We start from the raw sequence: 11487 nt of genomic DNA on the forward strand, positions 1-11487 counted from the left end.
ACCTCCGAGTTCAGCACACGTTCAGCTCGATGACGTTCCACGAACTCCGATCCAGCAGAGCTTCGAGGGAGAGTTCCGTCAGCACGACGGCGTGTTGACGGTGATGATGATGCTACCGACGCAGGGCTTCGCCTAGGCACCGCTACGATATGATCGAGGTGGATTATGGTGGAGGGGGGCACCGCACACGGCTAAAACATCAATCATCAATTTTTGTGTCTCCAAGGGGTACCCCCTCCCCGTATATAAAGGAGTGGAGGAGGGGGAGGGCCGACCCTCTCTATGGCGCACCCTAGGGGAGTCCTACTCCCACTGGGAGTAGGATTCCCCCTTTCCTAGTAGAACTAGGAGCCCTTCCAAGTAATAGGAGTAGGAGAGAAGGAAAGGGAAAAGAGAAGAGAAGGAAGGAGGGGGCGCCACCCCTCCCCCTAGTCCAATTCGGACTAAGCATTGGGGGGGCGCAGCCTCTCCTCTCTCTTTCCCCTAAAGCCCAATAAGGCCCATATACTCCCCGGCGAATTCCCGTAACTCTCCGATACTTCGAAAAATACCCAAATCACTCGGAACCTTTCCGATGTCCGAATATAGTCGTGCAACATATCGATCTTTACGTCTCGACCATTTCAAGATTCCTCGTCATGTCTCCGATCTCATCCGGGACTCCAAACTACCTTCGGTACATCAAATCACATAAACTCATAATACCGATCGTCACCAAACTTTAAGGGTACGGACCCTACGGGTTTGAGAACTATGTAGACATGACCGAGACACGTCTCCGGTCAATAACTAATAGCGGAACCTGGATGCTCATATTGGCTCCCACATATTCTACGAAGATCTTTATCGGTCAAACCGCATAACAACATACGTTGTTCCCTTTGTCATCGGTATGTTACTTGCCCAAGATTCGGTCGTCGGTATCTCAATACCTAGTTCAATCTTGTTACCGGCAAGTCTCTTTACTCATTCCATAATACATCATCCCGCAACTAACTCATTAGTTACAATGCTTGCAAGGCTTATAGTGATGTGCATTACCGAGTGGGCCCAGAGATACCTCTCCGACAATCGGAGTGACAAATCCTAATCTCAAAATACGCAACTCTACATACCTTCGGAGACACTTGTAGAGCACCTTTATAATCACCCAGTTATGTTGTGATGTTTGGTAGCACACAAAGTGTTCCTCCGGTAAACGGGAGTTGCATAATCTCATAGTCATAGGAACATGTATAAGTCATGAAGAAAGCAATAGCAACATACTAAACGATCAAGTGCTAAGCTAACAGAATGGGTCATGTATATCACATCATTCTCCTAATGATGTGATCCCGCTAATGAAATGACAACTCATGTCTATGTTTAGGAAACTTAACCATCTTTGATTAACGAGCTAGTCAAGTAGAGGCATACTAGTGACTCTATGTTTGTCTATGTATTCACACATGTATTATGTTTCCGGTTAATACTATTCTAGCATGAATAATAAAAATTTATCATGAAATAAGGAAATAAATAATAACTTTATGATTGCCTCTAGGGCATATTTCCTTCAGTCTCACACTTGCACTAGAGTCAATAATCTAGTTCACATCGCCATGTGATTTCTATCCCTAATAATAAAGCACGGATTGACTCCGTGGGTTCGCCGTCACAATACGCTTTCTTCTCATATCATAATACGCTTTTATAATTTGTGTAGATAAACTCGTAATATAAACGAGGTGGTACTAATTTGAAGTCTGCACGTAAATAAAAGCTTCCTCTATTTATTCCCTGTCGTATATGATGTGTATTAGGCCTGCCCTACGCTCTTTTGGGCCTCATCCACGGCCAGTCTAGCACTCTTCCGATCCAAAAATACCAACACGTCAAGCTGCACAATACATAGGGCCAAGTGGACTTCTAATCAGCCTTTTCATGTTAGTTTACTCATTAAAAATATAGCGCCGGATGACCAACACTCCTTGCCTACGTGCGTTTGCCTGCCGCTACGTACATGCATGCCTGGCTCGCGTGTGTGTGGTGCGCGTGCATGCTGTTGCCGCTGATTGCCACACTAGAATATGATCCGTATTTTAAAGTTCTTACAAATTAAACTGGCTATTTGTTATTTCTCCTATACAATAGGAGAGATATCGATATGTTTTTCTAGAAAAAGAAGAGTATGAATTCAAGGTCCGTGCTTCATCTATTCTGTGATACGCCGTCGTACAACACGAGTATTTTTTTCGAAATGGTGATAAAAGATTTACCTCATCGATTAATTACAACGTGAGTACTATATTCTATGCGATCAGATTATGAAAGGGGTAAAAGGCTGTTATAAAATGTATTTGCCACTGCAGGAATTCAAACTCGCAACCTCCCTGTCCTGTAATTAATCCGCTACCAACTAAGCTAACCGAATTAATCCCACCTTGCCACTTTATATCTCATCCTCCTAATTTATGTAGGATTTCAACCGACATTGTAATGTGCAGCAAGATAAATAATAAGGAAAGAAAAGGATTTGAGATGTGGGATACTAATAAGGAAAGCCTTCCACGCCGAAGCAAATTTGAGAAACAAATTTGTGCGGCAAGGGAAATAATAAGGAAGGAAAAGGAATTGAGATGGGGGATAATAAGGAAACCAATCCACACCGAGGCAAAGGATTGGAGAAGGAAATTGAGATAGGAGATAACAAGGAAATTGCTAGAATAAATTAAGAGGCTTCCGTTCGAGGAGTATAAGGAAAGATCCTGTCAAGAAAAAAATTATAAAGGAAAGAGGGTTGGGTATTTAAATTAAATCGACTGGATTTCAGGGAGGTATTAAAGGAACGGTTTTGGTGTATTGTACGTGCGTGCTTGTGTGATCCACCGGCCGCAAAGGTAATGTTTATCGGCATAAGGCCGGGAGAGGGAATAATAAGAGGACAGATGAAGGGATGGCGATCCTTTTGGTTGATTTTGTTTTGCTTTTCCTTGATGAATGAAATCAACTATTTTTGGTAATATAATTTTCTTAGTTAACAGAGGTAAACCGTCCAAAACATGCCAAATATGTGGATTGATTTCATGTGAACCGACCTACTGGAAGATTTTATTCCCTTTTTGCCAACTTCATGAATCTATTCTGGTAGCTTCAGTCGAATAGTTCTAGATTTTTCAGCAATTCATCTCATCCAGTAGTTTATTAGTTTTTGTTATAGAGTAGAAACAATCTTATGATATTTATTTACCATTCCAAAAATAATAATTTGTGTACCACACTGAAAACAATTGAATGTTGATGTAATGTAGAAGTTCACCATCCAATCCAGGCATCTTGAAAGATAAGCCTCACTATTCAAAGGAATAAAAATACTATTATAATTTTTAAAGGAATTAAACCGTTTACCACAAAAAAAGAATTAATCAGTTAGAATCTAACCCAATATAACTGAGCCAGCTATTACTTTTAAAATGTGGTGGTGCTGAAATAGGGAGGTGCACATTCTTGAGGTCTTAGGACTTGCTCGTCAGGGATATGTGATATTATGTTGGTGTGGATTTGAATCACCCTAATGGTACTTCCATTAGGTTGGCGTTTAGCAGAAATGTACCACTTTCAAGGCTTGACACTTCCATCAAAACCTCTACATCTTGCATAAAACTTCTTTCTAGCAGTCCACTTAGTCTTGGCAGCAAACTCATGTTTGACTGCGTAAGTCTTGAAACACATCCTAAACTCATCCATGTTTGGGAACAACTTTCCCACTGCAATAACAGGGTTTTCCTTGTCATGCACATTTACCAAGTCATCATCATGTGCATTATCTACATCATTTGCAGCATCTTCCATTAGCTGTCCATCCACACCTTCAGTTCTATCTCTGTTAGCATCAGTATTAGTAGGCATACTAGATTCACCATCCTTCTCCTCATCTTCATCAGCTACTGGAATGCCAAATTTTTTGGCCATCTCAGTGTCATCCATCGATGCAATGACTTAATCAGTTGGGTCATTTAATCTATCCCTAATTAATAATAAAAGCATGGATTGACTCCGTGGGTTCACCGTCACAATACGCTTTCTTTCTGTGAATTTATGCTTTCAATTTGAATTTACAACATATATCCGATGAGGTACTAATGTATCGCGGGAGCCAACGATCCACCGATAGCTCACCACGCATGATTGACAGCCAGATGGGCCTTTGCTACTAGATGGGCCAGCCAGACTGTCCAACTTTACATTTTACCTGTGTCCATGCCCAAATACGCCGCCGGCGCCGACTCCGCCAATGCTCGCCGCCATGGCCGAGGATATGGTACACGAGCACGGAGGTGGGTGGGATAGTGTAGTAATTGGCGCCTCCCAGCAGCAGACAGCGAGAGAGATTTAGTAGCTGACCATCACGCCGAGGGATGCAAGCAGCAATGGCACCCAGGTGCCCATGACGGCCAGTGGGATGATGAAGGGGCTACAAAAGCGTCGGAGTTGGAGGCGCGGTGGCTGGGAAAAGAGCTAACGGGGGACGGGGAGGCTTGCCAGAGGACGCGCGCGGCGGCGCGGTTGCGTGTGAGGCGGCCAGCTACAGGGGCACGCAGGCGGCGCTCGGGCACTGGCGACACCATGGTCTTTCGGCGAGGCGGGCAAGCACATACATGAAGGTCACGGGGGGCACGCTGCTCGGGCAAGAGGGGAGGCATGAAGGAGGCGGTCGTCGCTGATGGCGGGGCCGGATGCGTCGGGTGCGCACGCTTGCCTGCAGTCAACGCAGAAAAACATAGCGGCCATCCATGGCAGCGAGCGGCTCCGGGGGCGGCAACGGGGTTGGGTGTTTCAAGCGGCCGCTTCTGCAGCCACATGGGATTTCTTCATGACCATCAGCAGGTACGGGATTTCTTCAGGACGATGACACTGCTCAGACCATATCTACATGGAGAGAACACATACAAACTTCTCCTGAGATTGTGACTTAGCTAAATGTTAATTTACTGTTGAATCATAATTTGGGGGAATTCTGCATTGCGCCTGAATGAAAACTGACAATGAATGGATATGCACTTAAAAGACTGTAAAAACCGAGTGCCAGCATGAATGTAGACGTCCAGGAGTGATTTAGTAGGATGTACCCTAAACTATGGAAAACAAACATCCGATGGAGAAGTGTTGTTCTGAAAAATGGGTTCATAACTTCATATGCTAAACTAAAACCATGCATATTTGAATAGCAGGATTAGAGGTTTTTTTATTCAGAATCTAGAGTTTGTTCGGCATTGCATCATCAAGTAAAAGATTGTAGTTTGTATTACTCATGTGTGCTACACTTGCAGGGTCAGAGTTGGTAGCCATCCCTTGGACAGGGCGCTCTAGTGCGTTTTGGCATGCTTGAGCAGACGAAACGCTGATGTTAGCTGCGAGGTGAAGAAGGAATACGCCATGGATGGATTTTGGTAGCTCTGATAACAATAGTTTCAACTTAGTAAGTCATATGCTGATATTCATATGACTGTGATCTCGGAAATAAAAGTTCATAGGAAAGGAACAGAAACCTTCACTGAACATAGAGCTGTGTTGTACCTATACCAAGAAAAGTTTGTAGCGTATGAAAATATGTTTCGAGACGAAACAAATTATGATTATTAGTCATAGCAGTTGTAGGAACAGATGAAAATTGTGTTGCCGGTTTTAGCAGGCGTGCTAGTGCTCACATGCTTATCCATTGTGATATGGGTTTGCAGGTCCAAAGGCACAACATACTTTGCTCATGCATATGTGAAATAAACCAATTCTACATTATGCAGCTCACAAACACTGCAAAATTAATAGGGTAGGTGATTTGTGCACTGATGAAGGTTTTTGGACACGAAGCCCCACTAAAGGTTTTGAATTTTCACTATTAAGCTTCAAAGATGTTACATCTATTAACATGTACTCATATTAGGCAAACGTTGTCCAATATTGCTCGGGGATTTGCCCCTTTTTACAAATCATAATCAGTCTTTAACCTGGGCGTGTACAAAAGTTGTCTGCACTTTTTTCTGTTTAATCTGGGCGTCCGATCTCTGTAAGCTGGGCGTTGCTTGTACTTTATATTAGGCATACCTGTACTTTATCATATGGAAACCAATATTAAATGAAAACTGTTTGATTCAATGTTTTCCAGTCCGTGTTTAATTCTCTGTTTGCTCCCTGTTTGATTCAAATCCGTGAACAAGTAAGTTCTTTTTCTCCCTGTTTGATTCAAGTCTGAAATATTCCTAGATGCTACACTTCAGTCAGTAAATGAACAAAAAACTAGGACTGATCTTTTAGTCAGTTTTGTGTCAACGAGTAAATCTGTGCTTGAGATTACAATTACTTTGAATAGAGAAATTAAGAAAAATATGTGGAATCATCACCACCCCTTAACCGATCTCGCGGCGGGATGTAGAAATTCAATCTACTTGGTGGAGACGTACTGGCATGTGATGTCGTCCATCTAATAGCCGTTATATGCCTTCCATTGTGTTTTAATTTTTTTCTATTGCATTGCCTGGACTACCTGATAGAAGCTCCTACCAGCTAATATTACAACCAGAGCGGCAGGCATGTCCATGTTCGGTGCTGCCAGCAGCAAGCAATACAGGGTAGGTTTTGTAAGTGCTAACATAGTAAATTAATAGGATTTATAAAAAAATTGTATTAAGGAGCTCTATTCTTTTGCTTCATGCAAAGATTATTGTACTATTAATTAGTCTATAGTGGAAAAGTCAAAGTATCATACTCAAGGTCATTTAAGTAGTTGGAATATTTGTAACCATGCACTAACCTAAAAGTTAGGCACACTAATTAAGCTTGATTGGTTTTTAAGGCAGTTCAAAGGGATACCTTCCTAGGTAGTCAAATGTACAATGCACAATATAAAAATGTTGTTATGTTTCTCATCTCCTACCAATTACACAATCATCATTTGTTATTAATTTCACCACAACGGAATTATTGTAATAGTTTGCATCTTCATGATTTTATATATTTACTTGCGTGGTTACTCTGGTTAACAAAGTAATTTGCTAGATGCGCTTAGAAATATTACAGTTATATATGGTGTGTGACTTGCATGGTTTAATTCGATACATTTTCGTTACAACTAAACTTAGACATATGTGCATGTTCATTGAGGTCGAATGGTCATTATCGAATTTGAAATTATCAAATATGCGGAAGGTATGTTTCAACCGCTGAGGTGTATCCCTAGCAGGATCTTCCTAGGTAGTCAAATGTACAATGTATAAAAAATTGAAGGGCGAAATTAAAGGAAAGTGGCATAAACCACAAACCTCGGTAAGATCGGAAGGTGAAGATTTTGATGGTGAAACGAAAGAGAGGGGCCGAAATTAAAGGACTGTGGCATATTAAACCACAAACCTCGATAAGATTGGAATGAGAAGATGGAAGATGGAAGTGGCAACACGAATGAGTCGCTTGACGCATAAGAGGATTTTTCTCACCGTTGCAACGCACGGGCTTTTTTGCTAGTAACACCAATAGTTCACATCACCATCTGATTAACACCCATAGTTCACATCGTCATGTGACCAACACCCAAAGGGTTTACTAGAGTCAATAATCTAGTTCACATCGCTATGTTATTAACACCCAAAGAGTACTAAGGTGTGATCATGTTTTGCTTGTGAGAGAATTTTAGTCTACGGGTCTGCCACATTCAATTCCGTATGTATTTTGCAAATTTCTATATCAACAATGCTCTGCACGGAGCTACTCTAGCTAATTGCTCCCACTTTCAAAATGTATCCAGATTGAGACTTAGAGTCATCTAGATCAGTGTCAAAATTTGCATCGATGTAACCCTTTACGATAAACCTTTTTTCACCTCCATAATCAAGAAACATATCCTTATTCCACTAAGGATAATTTTGACCGATGTCCAGTGATCTACTCCTAGATCACTATTGTACTCCCTTGCCAAACTCAGTGTAGGGTATACAATAGATCTGGTACACAGCATGGCATACTTTATAGAAACTATGGCTGAGGCATAGGGAATGACTTTCATTCTCTTCCTATCTTCTGCTGTGGTCGGGCTTTGAGTCTTACTCAATTTCACACCTTGTAACACATGTTAGAACTCTTTCTTCGACTGTACCATTTTGAACTACTTCAAAATCTTGTCAAGGTATGTACTCATTGGAAAAAAAACTTATCAAGCATCTTGATCTATCTCTATAGATCTTGATGCTCAATATGTAAGTAGCTTCACCGAGGCCTTTAATTGAAAAAACTCCTTTCAAATACTCCTTTATGCTTTCCAGAAAATTCTACATTATTTCCGATCAACAATATGTCATTCACATATATTTATCAATAATGTTGTAGTGCTCCCACTCACTTTCTAGTAAATACCACTACAAAAAAAGACACATCCATGACATTTTGGGCCGAACGAAAAAAAAATTCTGTCATACATATGACACTTCTATGACGATAATTGTGACAAAACCCGGTATCATCATAGATGTGGTGGGCTCCTACTTCTATGACAAAAAATGGGCTTTTTGTCCTGGGCGGGCTGGAGACGCAGCTGCATGACATTCTTTGGGCCATCCATGACGGAAAAAACCATGGTAGAAGCGAGAGGGAGGAAAATTTTGGGGAGTTCCCGGCTACGGTGGGAGGTCGGGGGCCGAGCGATGTGCGTTTCTCTCATACACGTACGCACGTGTGTGCGAGACGTTGGCTCTAACTGAACCCGAGCGAGGCGTTGGGCTCTAACTAAACCCGAGCGATTGCACTGCAGGCTACGTGTTACTGAACCCGAGCGATCGATCGATGGCTGTTAACTGAACCCGATCGAGCGATTCCTTCACTACTGCTGCTAACTGAAGCCGATCGATTAGATGAACAGTGAGCGTTGCGGGGGGATGAACAATGAGCAGTGGCGTTGCCTCTGGATGAACAGGACCCCGTGGTGTGTTGGAGGGCTGGATGAACAGTAGACGGTGGAGGGGTGCCCGTGGAGGGGTGGTTGAACAGTAGCCGGTGGAGTAGCGCGCGGTGGAGGCTGGATGAACAGGAGCCCGTGGAGGCTGGAGGAGGTCGACGGTAGCCCGTGGAGGTTGGAGGAGGTCGACGGTGGAGATGAACAGTATCCCGTGGAGTCCTGTTTTGCGGTACGCCACACCCCTCCCGATGAACAGGACCCCCGTTTCGACCGTAGGAGGTCCGTTTCATCCGTTTTGCGGTATGCCACACCCCTTCCGATCAACAGGACCCCGTTTCGACCGTAGGAGGTCCGTTTCCTCCGTTTTGCGGTACGCCACACCCCTCCCGATCAACAGGACCCCCGTTTCGACCGTAGGAGGTCTGTTTCCTCTGTTCTGTGATACGCTAGGCCTCATTTCCATCGCCTGTTTCGTCCAAGCCCTCCCGATGAACACGACCACGCATTCCGTTCCGACCCAGCCGCTTGGCTCCCACGCGTTCCGTTGCCTCCCAATGAATACGACGCATTATGTTGCCTCCCGATGAACACGACGCATTCCGTTGCCTCCCCATGAACACGACGCATTCCGTTGCCTCCCCATGAACACGACGATGGCGATGTTTCTCCGTTCCGACCCAGCCATGTACACGAGCCCTCGCCGTACGTATGCGCGAGTAGGCATTCGAGACCCCGCACGTATGTACACATACATGGCCGTATTTTCTTTCTTGCACCCTGGCTGCTGTACGTACGTGTACATGCTAAGTGCGCGCCTCTACTACGACACGTGCGCGCCTCTACATCTACCAGTATATATGTACGTACACGTTCGCGACCAGAATGACAACGCTACGTATGCTTCGACCAGGTGGGTCCAGTCATGGGTTTGTCACGGCAGATGTCCTTGTGAAAGGACTTAGTTGTGGAGCCATCGCTACGGGTTAGCTCAAAGGGGTTAAACCGGACAAGGGGACACGGGGATTTTATACTAGTTCGGCCCCTTCAAGGAAGGTAAAAGCCTACGTCTAGTTGTGATTTGTATTGCTAGGGTTTCGAAGGCCAGGGAGCGAATCCACTTTGTCTGGCTCTCGAGTTGTTGTCTGTCCCTAAACCGCGGCTGGGTCATCCCTTTATATACATAGGTTGACGCCCGCCGGGCTACAGAGTCCCGAAGCCGGATCATAAACGTATCCGGTTTGGTCTCTATCCTTCCTATCTTATAATACAAGTTACATGATTAGGTCGGTTTACATTTACAGGCTTTAACCCGCCTTTGGGCCTTGGGCCTTCGTGAAGCGCCATCATCCTTGCATCTCCATGGGCTTCTAATCTTCAAGGAGTTAACCCGGCTACAGAAGGCCGGTTTACCTCCAGTAGTAATATCCCCAACATTAGGTCCCAGATTGGTTTGAACTTGTTCATGTCAATCTTCTACACTTAGAAAAATTCTTCCCTCATATCTTCACCTTGATCTTGTAAACCGCCGTGACGTCATACTCCCAGATTATGATAAACCGCCCTGACATCATCTTTCCGTTGATGTCGACAATTACCTTCATTTAATGTGTATTCAGCCCCCGAGGCAACACTTTTATTAAATTATCCATTTTTTGGGCTCCTCGATTCTCGCACTTGCCGTTTTATCACTTTGCCTTATAAATAGGGGCAGAGGACCCCTTTCTTTTCTTTCCGCTACCCATTCATCTCTTCTTCTTCCTCTTGATGACCCCGCACTCGAGTGCCACTGTCATCTTCGAACCTCGCCTCTGCCTCGCCGTCGGCCGCTGCATCAATCTGTTCGCACCAGAGTTCCACAGGGCCCTTCCGCTGCTTCCGCGGTCGCAGTGAGTCCTTTCCGCCTTCTTTCCTAGATCCATTAGGGTTTCCCTGTTCCTCGCGGCTCTTGCAGTTCATCGGAGCTTTTGGTGCTGTTCTTCCTTGGGATGTACATGAATGCTTCGCACTTTATCGTATCCCTTGTCGTGGCTAATCTTCTGTTACCACCATAAATCCATATGCACAAAAGCTAATGTAGTCCTTCATAAACTATTTCGGGCCTTACCCTTTTTAGGTCAAAATATTTTTGCTTTCCTGTCTTATCTTAGATCTGAAATTATCATATGTTTCTATTAAATCTGTTTCTCCTCACACCAACCTAGGCGGTTTAACTTTGTATAATCAATCTGTACCATTAGCCCTCTGATAAACCGGAGGAGACCTTTACCTTTACAGTTATGCTCCAGTTTAATAGTGTCTGAATACTCCTGTCCTTGTATTACCTTTTTTTGTTTATTGCATTGGTCTCCAGTTTACGCCATTGTATCTTGCATATCATCATGCGTGATTTATAAACTGGCCTTTCATTTTCAGCTTGTTTGTTTTGCAATGGCCAAACAATTCACTGCTTGCAACTGGGCTCGTTCCCGGGTTACTGAGACTCAGTTGAATGAGATGGTCAGCATCGGCTCCCTGCCTAAGAAAACTGAAATCAAATGGCGATTTCCAGGAACAGAAAATCCTCCGACCCC

Source organism: Triticum urartu, chromosome 5A, assembly GCF_056163025.1.
Source record: "Triticum urartu cultivar PI428250 chromosome 5A, HENAU_Tu73, whole genome shotgun sequence".
NCBI classification, from domain to species: domain Eukaryota; kingdom Viridiplantae; phylum Streptophyta; class Magnoliopsida; order Poales; family Poaceae; genus Triticum; species Triticum urartu.